This window comes from Callorhinus ursinus, unplaced genomic scaffold (genome assembly GCF_003265705.2).
Source record: "Callorhinus ursinus isolate GAN/ISIS: 27379988/994484 unplaced genomic scaffold, GSC_fseal_2.0 scaffold111, whole genome shotgun sequence".
Classification (NCBI taxonomy): Eukaryota; Metazoa; Chordata; class Mammalia; order Carnivora; family Otariidae; genus Callorhinus; species Callorhinus ursinus.
The window spans coordinates 459,331-477,898 of record NW_027397173.1 but is presented as its reverse complement, the minus strand read 5'-3'; the positions used below and the strand labels follow the sequence as shown (position 1 = coordinate 477,898).

General features: G+C 51.0%; 1 long non-coding RNA gene across 2 annotated transcripts in view; it reads left to right on the top strand.

Moving 5' to 3' along the window:
• The window catches only part of LOC112828153 (uncharacterized), a 25,111-nt gene extending 22,833 nt beyond the window's left edge, over window positions 1–2,278 (top strand). For both annotated transcript variants that reach the window (XR_003209426.2, XR_012377139.1), the window contains exon 4: window positions 257–2,278. This is a non-coding gene — a long non-coding RNA (uncharacterized lncRNA). The remainder of the gene's footprint in view (window positions 1–256) is intronic.
• Window positions 2,279–18,568: the final 16,290 nt, after the last annotated feature.

Here is an 18,568-nt window from a genome sequence, read left to right as displayed (position 1 = left end):
TCTCCTTCTCCTCCTCCTCCCCCACCTCCTCCTCCTCCTCCCATCTCTTTCTCCTCCTCCCATCTCTTTCTCCTCCTCCTCCCCCACCTCCTCCTCCTCCTCCCACCTCCTCCTTCTTCGGGTGTAGACTCTTAGTTAATTTTTATAATATTTAATTTCAAAAGACTAAGGCCAAAGTAGGAAGGAAAACAGAGGGTAGAGAGACTTCAAAGACTGACCCAATCCTCTCACTTTTCTTCCTGGATGCAAACTAAAGCCAACTCAACCCAACCCAACCCAACCCAACCAGAACCAGACCACACCAAACCAAAACCAAACCAAACTGCCCTAAGCCAACAGAAGAAACCTGGGCCAAGGTCTTCTAAAGTGATGTGGATGCACAGGAGTGAGTCATTCATGGTACCTTCTGGAGGAAGTTAAAATAAAAGGAGCCGGAAGCATGGAGGATGAGGACTGTCAGCACCAAGGGCAAATACACTGTCCACTTGGTCTTGGGAATGGGGTCTCTTGTCCTGCCTAAATATAATAAGGGTGGAAGAGAGGATCTAGATGATTCTTGCTGATCCCTTCAAGGCTAAGATTTGGGAGAGATTTTTCTTGAAATCTTCACTGGATAACAATAACGTGTCAGGATGCATCAATTATATTCTGCCTCATGTTTTATAGTTCTAACACTTGTAAAGTTAAAAATGTCATGTCATGAGATGGGGGAATCAAGAGCTCTTCTACAATTAGGACCAACCCTGGGGAATTGGAAAGACAGGTAGTAAATGGAAAGTCTCCCCACCAGGTGACCCTGGAGGGCTGGGTGGCAGCCTGCACATGTGGGAAACGCAGTCTGAGCCATGCACACTGTGGGGATGTTTGGTAAGCAAGCCTTTTAATTAGACTCACTCATTAATTTGTTGTGACTGACTTGCTTTGTACCAGGTTAGCTAATGAAGTGAAATTTGGGTATCATGTGCAATTATCAATGTTCATTGACCCAAATGTTGACATTTTCTGGGGACCCCTATGCTAATGATGAGCATACATACAAACATGTTCTTGGAGTGCTTCACAACCATGAAAGTGGAGGATGTTCAGAGCATTTTATGCGCTATTGTAAGTTACCGGTGGCTAATGAGGGTCAGGTCAGTTACTTGCCCAGCAGAGGCTGAAAGCTGCTCATGGCTACTGAGAACAGGCCCTTCTGGAGTCTTTTATGACTCCAAGTCCAATGCCGGGCAGCACTGATCTGCCATAAGATGTTCATGGGAGTCACGTCGTTGGAGTGGGTGTGTGGATGATCCCATGGGTGTTATGTTTTATGGTAGTGCTGTCTGAGGGCACCTGTAGAAATGCAGATTCCTCGACCCTACCTTAGACCAGTGGAGTTGGGATATTTGGGTGTGGGCCCCAGGAATTGCCTCTGCCACAAGAAGTACACATGCTCCCACATGCATCCCACTTGCCCAGAGTTAGCAGAGAAATTCTGGGGACCCCATGTAATCAGAATGCCCATGAAAAGTGGCAGCTGACAGTATGCAGAGGAGCTGGCATGAGTCAGACTCTTGCATGCTGAGTCACTAGCTGGATGTGTAGGAGATGGAAGGTGGAATTGGCTTTGGTCCACTTCTCCCTTGTGGGTGTGGGTGGAGGATCAGCCGGGAGGTGTGAGAGCAGCTGCTTCATGGGCAGATCCAGGTCACCAGGACTGGGAATCCAATAGAGAGCAGCCCTTGTCTCTGCGGTTGGGGAAGGGCCCCTTGTCCCCCTTCACCTGGCTGCCTGTCCCTGACCTGGCCTCTGAGTTGCTCCTGCCTGCTTGGAGATGGCTCAGACCCAGGGGCAGAGAGCCCCCCAAGGGGCTGGTCCCAGGCTTAGGGGAGGTCCTGGTGGCTCCACCAGGGGTGATAGAACATCTGGTTGGCATGAGGAGATCCAAGAGGAGGAAACGGGCAGATGTCTTGAGCAGCACAGCACAACACCAAGGAAGATTGGGGCCCATTTCCTACCATGAGACAGTGGCTGTCTGCCCCCATCTACTCTTGCCTTCTCACATTTTCCAAATTCTTTTGATAAGGAAAAAACCTGTGTCCTAAGATGGCCAACTGAGCCAGCAAGGGAGTCCCAGCCCCTGCCCCAGGGCTCTTCCAGGTTCTTCTCCCTGCTCTGCTTCCTGTGCGCACCAATCCAGGTTCTTCTCCCTGCCCTGCTTCGCGCACGTGCCAAAAGTGCCAAGTATGTGGAAGTAGAAGTGTATAAATTGTCCCCTTTGTGCTTGGGGCTCAGACGTTTGGAGACCACTCTCCTCTGAGCCTAGCAGTGTTAAATAAACCTCCTATCCTCCAAGATCTCCAGGTGCCGCTTGGTTCTTCCATTGGGTGATCTTGTCCAGGTTCCGTAACATTTGGTTCCTTGACCGGGAAACCCAACCGCGCCGGCCCATTGTTGCCACTGGTTTGGGGGTGATGGCGGGGCGGTGACGGAAGGAGGGATCCTAATGGAGAAGGCACGCCTGCCTAATTTTCGCCACTCTCCCACCCTGGTTGCCTCGGGCTGGCCCCGCTCCGCTGTTCCCGCCGGACTCGAGGAGACTTGGAAGGTGAGGACCCGGTCCCAAAGTTGGATTCCAGTAAGGCCTGGGGCCCCAGCATGTAGATAGGCCCACCCATGGGGGTGGAAGGGGAGCCTGATCACCTCCCAGAGACCTCTTAGAGGTCTCACAGGTAGGGATTCCCAGGGAGGGAATGTAATAACTTCTGGAGTGAATATGTGAGTGAATGTGCAGTCCAACCTGGCTTGCTCAAGCGGACTGATCCTGTGACTCCATGGGCGGGCACCCTCAAGGTCCCCAGAAGCCTATGGAGTCTGAGTGGGCCCGTCTGTGATTCTGTGGTGAATGGCATACAGTCTATGGTGGCATCGGAATAGTTTCTGATCATAAGTCACAACTCTGAGACCGCTACGGCTAAGCCTCACCCAAGCTCCTTCAGGACACAGACAGACGGGCATCTGATTGGTCTCCTCACCATAGGAGGCACCCTCCCCTTGTCTGTCTCTGTGTCACCACACACGGGAACATCACCATGGGGTCAGGGCAGAGTAAACCCGTGTTTCTAGATCTAGAAAGATCAAAAATTTCAAGAAGGGGTTTTCGGGAGGCTATGGAGTCAGGATGAACCCCAGCAAGTTGAGAACACTATGTGAATTGGAATGGCCCACCTTTAATATCGGGTGGCCTTAAGAAGGGACATTGGATGTCCCAACAATTCGTCAAGTATGGCAAGTCATAATAGGAGAACCAGGACACCCTGACCAGTTTCCTTACATTGACTCCTGGCTAGGGATTGCTCAGACCCTTCCCCCACCTGGGTGTGATTCGCTTGCAATAAGCAGGGATATGCCAGGGTCTTAATCACCTCATCCAAGCGACCTAAAGAAAACCAGCAAAAGCCCTAGTCTCCACAATACTAGCCAGAGATCCCAAGGATGAACCAATCCTGCCCCCACGGTACATAACCCCAAGACTGTCTACACCTGGCCTTTCAGCTCCAGACACTCTGCCACCATTGGTTTCACTGGTGCCCCCAGGCCCAGAGGATCCGGCACCCCTAGGCGCAGAGGATCCACTGGCGCCCCCAGGCCCAGATCCACTTTCTCCAGGATCAGCAGCCAGGCTGTGCCCCAGTCCGGGTGCAAGTGCCCTCCAAATGCCGGTACGAGAGACGCAGGAAGCTGAGAGGCGGGATGAAAATGGGACAGTCCAACCTGGCCATTCCATGATGTATTATCAGCCCTTCTCCACCACTGACCTCCTCAAGTGGAAACATAACACCCCATCCTACTCTGAGAAACCATAGGCTATGGTAGACCTCATAGAATCCCTCTTCCAGACTCATCGGCCAACCTGGGAATACTGCCAACAGTTACTCCACACCCTGTTTAACACAGAGGAAAGGAGGAGAATAATGAAAGGTCCATGGCAGTACCTGGAAGAGCACGCACCAGTGGGAGTCATCAACCCTGCTGCCCGGGCTAATACGGCCGCACCTGAAAAGTGCCCAGCATGGGACTTCACCACAACTGAGGGACAGGCCCACATCCACTGGTACCAGGAGGCCCTCCTCCGGGGAATCCAGGCAGGAGCTAAGAAACCCACGAAAATGACTAAGGTATCCTCGGTCACTCAACAACCAGGGCAGTCTCCCCAGGACTACTACGAAAGACTATGTGAAGCCTACAGGATATACACTCCATTTGATCCCAAGGCACAGGAAAGCCAACAGATGGTAAACACCTCCTTCGTGGCTCAGGCTGCCCCAGACATCAGAAAAAATCTTCAGAATCTAGAGGGTTTCGCTGGGATGAACATCACCCAGCTAATAGAGCTTGCCAATAAGGTCTACATGAACAGGGAGGTCACAGCCAAATGGGAAGCTGATAAAAAGATGAAAAAGAAAGCCAGCCTCCTTGCCGCTGCCCTGAAAGAAAAGGACAACACAAAGGTGGGGAGATCCTGGCCACTGAAAGGGGGGAGACCCAGAACCCCCCGGGCAAAGGACCAATGTGCCTACTGTAAGGAGAAATGGTATTGGAAAAATGAATGTCCCAACTGGGGAAAGCCTCAGAAGCCCAGGAAGAACCCCAAGAGGAGGACCTCAGATGTCTTGTGGGAATGGACTCAGACTGAGGGGGACTGGGCTCTTTCCTCCATGGCCCCTATGAGCCCACGGTCAGAATGAAAGTGGAGGGCCAACCAGTGACTTTTATGGTTGATACTGGGGCTGAGCACTCTGTTGTCGCCCCCAGTGGCCCCTTTCAGCAAAAGGACTGCACCATCCTTGGGGCCATTGGGACATGGGCGATACAACAGCTCTTTTGCCAGGCTCACCAGTGCAAACTTAGGGGCCACAAGGTCTGACACGAATTTCTTTATCTGCCTGATTGCCCCTTCCCTCTCCTGGGCTGAGACATCCTCTCTAAGCTTAGGGCTCAGATAACCTTTGAGCCCACTGGACACACTAGCCTCTGATTGAACCCAAGGCAAGAGGAGACGGGGTCTCTGGTCTTAGCAATTACCACGCCGAGGGAAGAAGAATGGAGGCTATTCTGTGCCCAGGCCCAACCGAGCAGCCTGCCGGAGTTCAGACTCACCTTCCCTTCAGTATGGGCTGAAAACAACCCACCTGGACTAGCCCGCAATCGGGCCCCTATCATTGTTGAACTGATCCCAGGAGTCCAACCTCAGAGGCAAAGGCAATACCCCCTTCCACAAGAAGCTAAGATTGGCATCCAAGAACATCTGGCGAAACTCAAAGATGCAGGTATTCTAGTCGAGCGCCAGTCGCCCTGGAATACCACACTCCTGCCAGTCAAGAAGCCAGGAGGGGGATACTGACCAGTTCAAGGCCTGTGGGCCATCAACAAGGTGACCATTTCTCTGCACCCAGTGGTCCTGAATCCGTACACCCTCCTTGGCCAAATCCCAGGGTCGGCCAGATGGTTCACTTGCCTAGATTTGAAGGATGGCTTCTTCTGCTTCCTCTTAGGTCCCCAGAGCCAGCCACTGTGTGCCTTTGAATGGTCTGAACCTGACACAGGGTGTCAGAAGCAACTGACTTGGACGCACCTCCTGCAGGGGTTTAAAAACTCACCAACCCTCTTTGGGGAAGCGTGGGCCGTGGACCTCGCCAGCCTCCCAAGAGAGGCCACACAGTGCACCCTCCTCCAGTATGTGGATGACCTCCTCCTCACCAGTGACACACAAGAAGACTGCACAAAAGGCACAAAGGCCCTCCTACAGCTCCTGTCAGACTCAGGATGCTGAGCCTCATGGAAGAAGGCATAAATCTGCCAATAACATGTCCAATACCTTGGGTTCCTCCTCACCCAAGGGAAGAGAGAACCCAGAGGAAAAGGGTCATCATCTCCCTGCCACAGCCCCAGACAAAAAGGGACCCACGAGAATTCCTGGGGGCTGGAGGATTCTGCTGCATCTGGATCCCTGGGTTCTTGGCAATAGCAAGACCCCTCTATAATCTCTTAGGGGATCCAGATCAAGAATCCCTGCCTGGACTCAGGAAGCAGAAGCTGCCTTCACAGAGATAAAGACCGCCCTAAGGCGGGCTCTAGCCCTGGGCCTACCAGATATAGAGAAACCCTTCAATCTCTTTGTACGTGAAAAAGAAAAGATAGCTTTCGGGGTATTGACTCAGACTATTGGGCCCTGGCAATGGCCAGTTGCATATCCGTCAAAGAAGCTGGACTCCATGGCAGCAGGATGGCCACCGTGCCTCAGGGCGCTGGCAGCCACAGTCCTACTTGTCAAGAAGGCAGACAATCTCACCCTGGGCAACAACTTAATGTCAGGGTCCCTCACACAGTTGTGTCCCTCATGAACGCACAGGGACACCACTTCCTTTCCAACTCTCAGCTAGCACAATACCAAGGGCTCCTCTGTGAAAACCCGTGAGTCACTCTCGAAACAGTAAGGACATTAAATCCAGCAATCTTTCTCCCCATGGAAGAGGGGAACCAGGCCATGATTGTTCCGAGGTAACAGGTGAAGTCTACGCAAACCATCCAGATCTGTGGGATCAAGCCATAAAGAATCCAGAGCTCACGCTGTTCAGCAATGGCAGCAGTTACCTAAAAGAGGGTGCCTGGAAAGCGGGTTATGCAGTAACCTCAACCACTGAAGTTCTAGAAGCTAAGGCATTACCAGCTGGATGGTCAGCTCAACGGGCTGAATTATATGCCTTAGTCCGAGCCCTCACCCTTGGTGAAGGCAAAAGAGTCAACATCTATACTGACTCTTGGTATGCTTTCGCTACTGTACATATACATGGAGCCATCTACAAGGAAAGGGGCCTCCTAACTGCAGCAGGAAAAGCTATCAAGAACAAAGAGGAGATACTGAGACTCCTCGACGATGTCTGGCTTCCAAAGGAAGTAGCAGTCCTGCACTGTAAGGGACACCAGAAATGAGGTGACCCCACAGCACAGGGAAATCGTCTGGCAGATGAGGCAGCCAAGACTGCAGCTAGTGAAGACATGGACAGAGCCCCTTCCCTCATCATGGCCCTGACACCCCCGGAAGAAGTCCCTCCGCTCAGTTACACTGAAAAGGAGAAAGAATGGGCCATGGCTGAGGGAGCCACCCTGGCTGAAAAGGGATGGTGGATGATGCCAGACAGGTGCATCTTCGTTCCACAGCAACGGGAGGACATCTAGTCAAGGAATACCACCAACCCACTCATCTGGGAAAAACTGCATTAGAGCCCTTCTCAAGAAGCACTACTACATCAGTCAGCTGCCAGCACTATGCTGAGCAACGAGTGAATGATGCATAACATGTGCTAAAAATAATGCTCGGTCTGCACCACGGCCCCCGCCAGGTGTCCAGAGGATGGGAGCAACCCCCTTCGAAGATCTAGAGGTAAACTTCACAGATGTGCAGCCAAGCAGGGGTTCAGATATCTCCTAGTAATAGTATGCACATACCCTGGGTCGGTCGAAGCCTTCCTGACTAGGATGGAACAAAGCCGGGAAGTAGCTAAAGTCCTCTTGTGGGATATTGTGCCCCAGTTCAGCCTGCCACTAACAATCTATAGTGACAATGGACCGCATTTGTGGGAGATGTTGTACAGGTCTTGACCAAATCTCTCAACATCACCTGGAGACTCCACACCACTTACCAGCCCCAAAATTCAGGGAAAGTAGAGCGAATGAATTGCACCCTCAAGGGAACCTTAGCCAAGTTTTGTCAGGAGATTAACCTCCCGTGGCCTGATCTGCTACCCCTAGCTCTCCTGTGTGCTTGCTGCACACCCGAGACATCAGGTTTCTCCCCATTCAAATTAATATATGGACAGCGTCCCCCATGCTTGGGAAGCCTTCCAGGAAAATTACATCAGGTTGGAGATAAAAAATAAAGGAGCAGCTTCAGGCCCTGGGGTCTACCCTAAATAAATTACAAAAGTACACCATTGAGAGGGCCCCAATTTCCTTAGGGTCTCAGGTACACTCCTGAGACAGGGGACTCAGTTTGGGTCAAAGATTGGAAGAAAGACCCCCTCAACCCACAGTGGACAGGGCCCCACACTGTTGTTCTAACCACCCCTACTGCCCTCAAGGTCTCAGGTGTCACCCCGTGGGTCCACCACTCCAGAGTGAAGAAAGCTCATCATTCATACAAGGAGCCGCACCAGTGTAAAGTCCAGCCAGACTTCATGAACCCACTCCAGCTTCACCTTCGACGAGACCCCACCAACTGATGGACACCTGCTCACCGTGTTCCCTGGCTCTTATTGGCGTGATTTCCCTCATCTTGGGAGTCGGACTCTATACTGTTTTCCCTCCTGACTGGACTTTCTCCCAGAGGCTTACTATTGCCATTGCTTATTAGGTGACCCTAGGTTGTATTACTGCACTTAACTTTTCCACAGGTTTCATCTGCTGATGGATTAGCCACAATGGCTCCCTCTAACTAAGGTCATAGACCCCACTTTTACTGGCCCTCTGCTGTCTACTCCTGAGTGCATTTCACCATGGTTTTCCTGGCCCCAGTCAGTCCTGGTCTTCTGCTACCTGGTATGCTGTTCCTCCTCACTGCCTCTAGCTTGCCTGGCCAGGCAAGGGGGACAACTCTTGTATCACTGTTACTGGCAAATGGACTTTCCAGCTTATTCCCCTCAATCCCGCACCAGCACCCCCACTGACTTCTTCCACCTGGGATGGGCACACACCAAAGGTTAACCTCCATTTTGATGGATGCCAGCTTCTTGATACCTCCTGGGAACCTCATAGACGGTGGTTCCTACCATGGCCCTCACTCAGGTTACCAGCTGGTAGATATCTACATCTGTGGGGGCCCTATGCCTCAACAGCCAAACACCTGACCCCAGTTCTTGCAAGCTTGGGGATGCGAGTCATAGGTGGCAACTTGGCCAGGAATGGAACAATGGTCCAATGGGTGGTGGAGCCTCAAACAGTGCAGTGACATCTGGATTTCCTTGTCACACAATGCCACCCCATCCTCTTGCTCTAACAATCACTGTATGCCGCTCACTCTCTCAGTCCTAGAACCCAGTGCTACATCATGGACCACAGGAATCACTCTCCTTTTGGGCCAATATCACTCTATAGGGACTGACACCATGGCCAAGTTTATGATTAAGTCTGTGTTCGTCCCAAGCCTTGCAGTCAGCCCTCAGAGTCAGACAGAAAATAACTCACCCTGGCACATCCCTGGGTCTGCCATCCACACACACCAAGCACCTATAGCGCAACTGTTAGGTATGATTAACACCTCCCACCAAGCACTTAACCACTCAAATCCACCCCTAGCGTCTGACTGCTGGATCTGTATGAAGCCCAGTCCCATCCAATACCTAGGTGTCATCCTCAACCAGTCCATAGTGTCACCTCTCCCTTGACACTGGGGATCTCAGATTATCCCTTTCTGACTCCGGTACCACTGTATGGAAACTCTTCTCCCGTCATGGGCCAAGGTCGGGTCTGTGCGCCTAACAACACTTTTCTGGCTTGTGATCAAGGTGTATACATCTGCATCACCCCGCACATCAATCCTGCATGCTTGTTAGTCTCTTACCCGATCTTTCAGTCCTCCCCAGGAGTGATGCCCCACTCATATGGAGACCTCCTAGCCGCCCTCGACGCTCTTCCATGGCCATCCCTCTTATCGTGAGCCTGCTGGCCGTGTCAGGTGCTGCCCTCAGCGCCACTGGCATCAGGATGTCTCAGGTTCAGTACCAGGGGTTAACTCAACAACTCACGGCGGATTTTTCCGCCCTCACTCAGTCGGCCCTGGCCCTGCAGTGCCAACTCGATTCACTGGCCTCAGTGGTCCTGCAAAACAGGCACGGGCTTAACTTGCTCACGGCCGCGCAAGGGGGCTCTGCCTCTTTTTACAGGAGGAATGTTGTTTCTATGTGCTAACGAGTTGGGGGTGGTCCAAGAAACTCTGACCCAATTACAGGAATGAGTAAATCACCGGTGGGAAGCACTCCAGCTGACAACTTGGTGGGATTCCCTCTCACAGTGGTTCCCTTGGTTCGCCCCCCTCATCAGCCCCCTCCTAATGCTCCTCCTCATAGTAGCATTTGGTCCTTGTATTCTTAATGCCCTTACTAGGTTTATCACTGCTCAAATGAGTAAGATCAGACTCCAGTTGCTCCTTACTCATTATCGTCCCTTAGAAGATGAAAATGCCCTCTAAACTAGGTGTTTAAAGGGGTATCAAAGGGGGGAATGATAAGGAAAAATTTGTGTCCTAAGATGGCCAACCAAGCCAGCAAGGGAGTCCCAGCCCCTGCCCTGGGGCTCTTCCAGGTTCTTCTCTCTGCTCTACTTCCTGCACCGGTGTTAAATAAACCTCCTATCCTCCAAGATCTCCAAGTGCTGCTTGGTTCTTCCATCGGGTGGTCCAGTCCAGGTTCCACAACACTTTGAGGCTGGGTATGGGCATGCGACTCAGTTCTGGACAAAGTGACGAAAAGCGAAGTGTTTTATGGGGCTTTCAAACAATCTTATTGGAAGACAGGCTTCCTTTTTTCTATCTCTTTCCTGCTGCCTAGAATGTAGATGTGATGGCTGGAGCCTAAGCTGGCCCACTATGTGATGTGCAAAGAACGTGGAGCAGCAGGACAGGCAGGTCCCTGTTACTTTGGACTTGCCAACTAAGAGCTGCCTACCTCTGTTCTTCCTTTATGCATGAAAGAGACATGTCTATCTTGTTCAAACCACTGTTTTGGTGCACTTGAACACAAATCAAACCAATCTAAGCTAATAAACATTGACATCTGGGAAATCTAAGACTGGGTGGCAGGGATCTAGGCATGGAGTCAGGAACTTGAGGAACATGTTCTTGCCCCAGGAAGTACTGAGCTGAAGAGAGGCAAGACTCTGACCTGGAACTGATACAAGCCAGGAACTCCTCCAAAAGGCACAAGGAAAAAGTCTACCACCTGGTACTAGGATCAGAAGTTAGAGCAGTCTTTGTGATAGTGCTAGGCACGGAGCAGCTTGTTCTCTGTTGCTTGTGTCCTCCTTCCCCACCTAGGGCAGTACTGCTCTCAGAATAGGCAGGGGTAATTAAACTTGGGGTGTCTGGGTGGCTCAGTCCGTTAAGCATCTGCCTTCGGCTCAGGTCATGATTTCGGGGTCCTGGGATCGAGTCCCGTGTCAGGCTTCCTGCTCAACAGGGAGCCTGCTTCTCCCTCTCCCTCTCCCCCTCCCCTTGCTTGTGTTCTCTCTCTCTCTCAAAGAAATAAATAAAATCCTAAAAAAAAAAAAAAAGAAAGAAAGGCAGGGGTAGAGGTATACAGCCCCACTTTGAAAATGAGAGGGTTGCAGTGGCAGGGAGGAAAGCCAGGATCACATTTCCTTATTTCACCCTTTCCAGGATTTTCATCCTGTCTCTGCAGTTGGTTAATTCCTGTCCATGTCTCCATAATGGTGGTGGTAGGCAAAAGGCTGGTGTGTGTTTGAGGTACAGCTCTTGTTGGGTGGGTGCCCTGCAGGGCTGGGGTCTTCCACAGGGGCTGGACAAGCCGAACAACACTGGGCTCTCCAGGTGAACTCACACCCACAAGAAGTCCTGGGATGGATGGACTCACTTGGCCAGGTGATGTGGGGAGAGCTGGCTTAATAGCATGGGGCTGTGATAATAGCCATACACAAGAGCTCCTGGAAGCTGGGGACTGCCGTTTGCCTAGTAACCCTTATTTCATTTTACTTGATCTACTTGTTGATGCTGAAATAAAGATGGTACTTAGAAAATTGTTCAAAGCTGCAGAACCGGGATTCAAACCTGGGCTGGTCTCACTTGAAAGCCTGTGATCTTTTCCTATGTTTTCCTATACAGGGTCTCACTTAACTCTGCCTTCCATGTCACCTAGTCTTTACATTTCCATGTTCTCCATGAAGTGAGAGGAGCAGACTAGATTAATTATCAAGATCCCAAACACTGGGACTGGGTTGAAACCTCATGCCTACCTGATCACTCCATCCGGTACTGTGCTACTCTCTAGAAAGCTTAGGAAGACCCTCACTCTGGTCATGTATTGGATATTGCTTGTTTCAGTAATCTATTGTTGTGAAACAAACTTCCCCCAACTTAGGGATGGAAAGCAACATTCAGTCACTGTTGTAGGTGTATGGATGCTGTGGTCAGGGATGAGGACACAGTGGGAAGGCTTGTCTCCATTTGATGATATCTGCATCCCCAGCTGGAGAGTGCAGCACTGTGGCCTCCCTGTGGGGCTGGACCTTCTTGCAGGGTAACGGTGGGCTCCAAGAGGGGGTGTCCCAGTGGGTCGCAGGAAAGTCAGGCAAAGTGGTATGGCTTCTTCTGACCCAGACTTGGAAGCCACAGGGCACTTTTGCCATGCTCTGTTGGCCAAAGCGTCACAACCCACTCAGACTCAAGCAGAGAGACGCAGATCCCACCCCTTTCTGGGAGGAATGTCAAAGAGTTTCAGGGCCCCATTTTATGCTGTCACAGTAAAGTGCAAAGGCACATAACCACACTCGTACTCGTGTCACTGTGATCTTAGTCATTGACTTGCAGGGGGCAGGGATATCAAATGAACTTAATGTATGTTTAGTCACATCGTCCCTCCCTTGGTCCTGAGCAGTCCTGCAAGTACATGAACTTGGTATCATCCCCTAGAGGGCTTATTGACACACAGATTCCTGAGCCTCACCTCCAGAATTTCCGATTTCAGTGGGTCTGAGATGGAGCTTGAGAATGTTCATTTCTGAGACATTTCCAGGAGATGCTGATCCTGCTGGTCTCGGGACCAGCACTGAGAACTATTGAGAACCAACTATCTATGACCAACCAGGCCTCAGGACTTTGGAGACTCCAATGATTAGAACGATGCTCTGCATGCATTTTGATCATGCCCCATCAGTTAAAAAACTCGAGCACAACCCAGATATGTACATTTTAAAGTTACACACGAGTGCTACGGTTAATCACATATTAAATATTAATGAAACCTAATATACTTATCTTATGTTTCCAGTTTAAAATATATGTGAATAAAAAAGTTCTAATATTTTCTTCTTGCATTCCAAGGCATGGCTTGGGAGCCCGCTGAGTGTCACAGCCCACACTGGAATCCCCTGGGCAGAGCACAGTGAGTGCCTTCAAGGCCCGAGGGTTCTTAGTGCTCAAGCACGGAATTTGTAATTGTAGCTCGTGAATATTCATTGAACCCTGAATCTATGCAAGGCAGTAAGTCAGGCACTATAAAATATTCAAAGGAAGCAAAAGATTACTCTTATAACCTAGTTGCTGTTTTGAGACTATGTATTTCCTGTCTTGCTCCAATGAGGACTTAAGGCAGCAGAACAAACTAGTTAGGAAGCATATCAGTACAGATAAAAGAACTAGCTGTAAGACCACATGGATGGGTTCAAATGACGTTCAACATTTATAAGATGCAAGGCTTTAGTGAGCTGTTATGGGCGGGATCATGTGCCCCCCAAGTTCCTATGTGGAGGCCCTAACCTTCAGGACCTCAGAATGTGAGGGCGTCAAAAGATGACTAAGTTTAAATGACGTCACCAGGGTGGGCTGTAGTCCGATATGACTGGTGTCCTTTAAGAAGATGAGATTAGGGAGGTGCCTGGGTCGCTCAGTCCCTTAAGCATCCAACTCTTGGTTTCAGCCCAGATCATGATCTTAGGGTCCTGGGATTGAGCCCCGCACCGGACTCTGCACTCGTCGGGGAGTCTGCTTGAGATTCTCTCTCTCCCTCTGCCTCTGTCCCCAGTCTCCCGCCCCCCACTCGCATGTGCACATGCTGTCTCTCTCAAATAAATAAATAAAATCTTAAAAAAAAAAAAGAAGAGATTTGGACACAGATACGCACAGAGGGAAGACCAAATGGAGACACAGGGAGAAGGAGGCCAACTGCAAGCTGGAGAGATTGGCCTCAGGAGAAACTGGCCCTGCCAACACCTTGAGTGTGGACTTGTGGCCTCCAAAACTGTGAGGAAATTAATTTCCATTGTTGAAGCTCCTCAGTCTCTTGTACTTTGTTATGGCAGGCTGAGCAGACTCACACCCATTCATATCCACTTAGGCATAAAAAGGATTTTCATAGTTCTTGTGACTGGGAGGCTCAGGTCTGGGTCTGGAGGTCGCAACATTTGGGGGTGCAAGGATGTTGTCAGGCCCTCTCTCGCCCTCTCTCCACCTGGGTTCCCTCTGGGTCTGGCTGCTCCCCCACCTGCTGTGGCTGCCATTCATTCCCCAAGAGTCTGTCCTCAACTTCCACATGGCTGTGCTGTGAAGGGTCTGATGGGCCCTGCTCGGGGGCAGAGCCGCCTGCAGACCAATGACTGTGTGTACCTGCAGGCTGTGAATGCCCGTCTCTGTGAGCTGGGGCTGGAAGGGGGGTTGTGCAGAGCGAGGGACGCAGCAGACAAACCGATGTAGCTCTGCCATGGCCACGTAGTTGGACAGCAGAATCTGTATTATATTCTTTGTTATTTGCTAATAAACATTATTTAGTGATTAAGTGTTACGTATCACAGTGCAGAGCAATCTCAAATTATTCAACAAAGGGTTTAATATTCCAAGTAATTTTCAGTGCTTTGGGATGATTTCAATCAGTGCCACCCACAAGAAAGGGTCCCGTAGCTAAATATGTTTGGAAAATGGTCATTAACCTCCTTCCTGGAAATTCAAAATGAATATTCCTGAATGGAAGGCCCTGAGAATTCCAGTTTGAAAGAAAGCTCTTTAACACAGTTTCAGCCCGGGTTTACCAAGTCCCTTGCCCTCCCCTACCTCCTTCTAGAAATCAACAGCCTGACGGGTGGAGGAGTGCTCCTGGAAGCCATCTGGAAGCCAGGGCCCCAGGCTCCTGGGGGACGCGGACGCGCAAACACTTGCCGATCTCCTCGGTCATGGGCGGCAAGCGGGTCCCTGTTTCGGAGCTGTGGAACCCAAGGCTGACGGACCAAGCCATGTGCCTAAGATTTCCCAGCGGGTGAGGCTTGGGGCCAAGTTCAACTCCACGTGTCTGGCTGCCAACCTCACTCTCTTTCCAGTAAGTCCTCCCAGGGGCCACAGCTTCCATTAGGCCTGCTTCCTTCCCCAGCTCCCACGCGGTCCAGGGACAAGGTGCTGGGGCTGGCGCTCCAGGGAGAGGTTGACTCCCTGTCCCTCTCCTTGTGGCCTCTGGAGTCCCTTCCAGCCTGAAGGTTCCTCCTGAAATGCTGCCCAGCAGGGCTGACCACGGCCAATCTGGCTCCTGACTGCCTCTGGGGTGAGGTCCCTGGTGGGGAAACATGTCTGTGAGCCAGAGGCCCTCACTCCCGGCCCTGCATCCAAATCAAGATTTCATGGAAGATAGAATACTTTCTTCCCTTTTTCAATTCACACAGCTGTTTACAAAGGCTTTCAGATATATCAGGATGTAGTCCAGACCGTCCTGCTTCCGCATGCCCCTCCGGCCCTCAGAGGGTACCCCCTGCGCAGACTGAGCGGGGATGGGGCAGCGGGGGCAGCCCTGGCCTTCTGCAGGCCCATGTTCCCCACGGCCTGCCCAGTGCCTCCCAGGCCCTGCAGCGGCTCTGTCACTGCTTTCAGAAATGATTGCTCACTTCCCCCCGGTCACATGCCACCCCAATTTCACAAAGCCCTTTAGCTTTAGGCCTGAGGGGAAGATCTAAGCATCTGGAGTCACTGGCTGGTTGAAACTGTGAAGCAGGCCATGCGGGAAACCTGTGATGGGGGGCAACTCCTTCACTTGCTAAAGGAGCGGCTTCCATGAAAGCCAGCCTCTCAGATGATGATAGCTCTCAGTGACCCCCAGTGTCCTCTGGTGCGAAAGTACAACCCTTTCAGCAGGATGGACGCAGCAGCCACCCACCTCCATCTACAAAGAGCCATCCCCATGTGTCCCCCCCTCCTCAAGCCACAGCATCTCATGCCTCAGGACCGTGGCCTGTGGAATGCCCTTTAATTTCAAAGTGAGAGTGTGCTTCAGCCTTGTGGCTTTTGGGCTTCTGCCTGAACTTGGAGCCAACAGCAAATCACACAGGACGGCTATTAATGGACAAGGTTGTGGTGATAGGGATATCAACTAAATGAAAGCCAGCTCTGCAGTACATTGAGGTCATTAGTTCTGTCAGTGACCTGCTTCTGTTTCAGGCCTGCTTCTGGTTCTGGAGCTGGCCCTCAGATGTTCAGAGTCTTTGATTTCCCAGAGTTGAGCAGATTTGGAAGTGCTGACTCACATTGGCAAAACTCACGAGAGATAGATGTATAAATCAGAGGGCCAGTTTGCCAATTTTCCAGGTGAAGTGAGAAATTCTCAGTGGACCAAATTTCTTTGTAAGCCTCTGTCTGTCAACATCTTCTCCTCCCCTGGCAAGTGAGGTAGGAAGCCAAGCTATGAGTTGAAGCCTTTTTTGATGAGCATAAAAACAGCCCAGGGCATGGTTGTATGTTTTGAATGTTCAGTAACCATCAGCCTTTGTCAGTCATCCTGATGTATCCATCTACACAACAAGGTTGGCTCATTAGGAAGTAGGACCATAACTCTTGAAGTTTGTTACTTGAGATCTCTATTCCAGGGACAAGGCTGAAAGGGTAGAGCTTCCCTGGTACTCCATTTTCTGTGTTGCATGGCTGAGTCCTTCACAGCCACACATGTGGGAAACAGCTACCGTCTATTTTTCCCATCTTCCTTTTAATAATGGAAGCCACTGAGTTTTTTGTCCAATGTGTAACTACCCATTTGGACATTACATTTCCCAGCCTCCCTTGCACTTAGCTGTGGTCATGTGACCTGCTTTCAGCCAACAGGATGTGAGCAGGTGTGCAAAGTCTCAGTCATTGGCATTTAAAATGCAACTGTGTGTGCCCCCCTTTTCTCCCTTCCCACCAGCTGAAATGTGGCTGAAATGGCATGAGGCAGCTTTGTCACGCCATATCATGGAGACAACACTGAGAAGCAATGTTTGTGTTCTCAATACTCTAACATGCACACACATTCACTACACACAGGTGTGTACATCACTTCCTCACCACCAACTTGTGGACTTCCATCTTCCCTAAGAAGCCCATGTTCTATTTCCATGACATTTTTTGAAAACCTCCCCTATTCTTTTGATGCAGGAACATCTTCTCTACTTGCTCTCATTTTCTCCCCAAATATGTCTGCTTGTTGTTGGGGCAGGAGGGGGACAGGACATGCAGGGGGACCCTGTGGTTGGAACAACCTCTGGCCCTGGCCTGGCCCCCTTTTCCAGGAGAGACCCTGGAAGAGCTGGGTGAGCCCTGGGGTGGATGTGTTCTGGGACAGTGTCTCCTGTGGCAGCGCCTGGCGGCTGCTGGCACCTCTTATGAGCATTTGTCAATGCCCAGGGCTCCTCCCAATCCCCACCTGGCTAGCCGGCCCACCCAGCTCAGTTGGCTTTCCGTGGCCCTGAGAGAGGGTTGTTCTCTACCTAACCCCCTAGCCCCAAGGAACTAGAGGGAAGAAAGGTTTTTGATAATTACTTTCACACTCAAGATATTTTCTGTTGGTTAGAATCCTAGTTGGCCACCAAACCAGTGACTCATGGAAGTAGGGGGCTTCCTGTCTCCTGGTTCTGAGATGAGCTGGGGGTTGGTTCCCTATCCTTGTCTTTGGGTAATTTAGGCCAACAGCCTGAGGGGGGAAAGAGAAAACTCTGTTCTCTATGGCATTATCTTCAATGAAGATTGTGTAATTAATTTTCTTTACCTTTGTAAAGGCCCAGCTCATTGTAAATCTTTCTCGGCCTCTCAATTTCAAAGCCTGATCCTACCCGCCTTCCTCCTTCCCTTTTTTTTTTTCCCCCTACTCCTTTACACTAGGTCAAGTTCAGGCTTTGAAAAAAGGAGCAAAGTTGGCTATCCTTCCTAGTTTAATAAATATGAAGTAAAACTAGGCCACTCACTTTTCAAATTCCCTTATGTGAGACAAAAGTGTCTCTGAAAACTGGCAGGATAACAACAAATGAAAATGTTGGTTTAACTTTTTTTTTTTTTTTTAACATTCTAGCTGGCAGGTGGAGTTGGAGTGGACAGGAGGCCACACTTGACCTCTGTCTGGTATTGGGCCAGGACATGGCAGAGGGGCCCTAATTCTTAAGAACTCTGATCTGCCCCCAGCGCTGTGCGGTCAGCTTCCTCATCCCTATTCTCAGATGCGGTCAAGTCACTCACCTCAAATCCCACTGCAGAGACTCAGGTTGGCGGGGCCCACACCCACTGAGGCCTGAGGGACAGCTTCAGACCTGAGAACAGTTTTCATTTCACGGTGCCTCTCTTGCTTTTACTGAGGAGGGCATGGGCCCCTGAGCTCAGAGATGTGGTAGGACACCGGGGTCTCCAGAGGACAGGCTCTTGTGGCTCAGGGCTCTGGTGGTGTTCGCTGCAGGGCCCCCCGCCCCGGAAGCCTCTGCTGCTGGGGGATGGGAGAGCCCTGTGAGTTCACAGTCCTGCCCCTGGCCTCCTTCCAGCCCCTGCTGGGGGACCCACCCCGTGTGTCAGGGCTGGGGCACCCAGCAG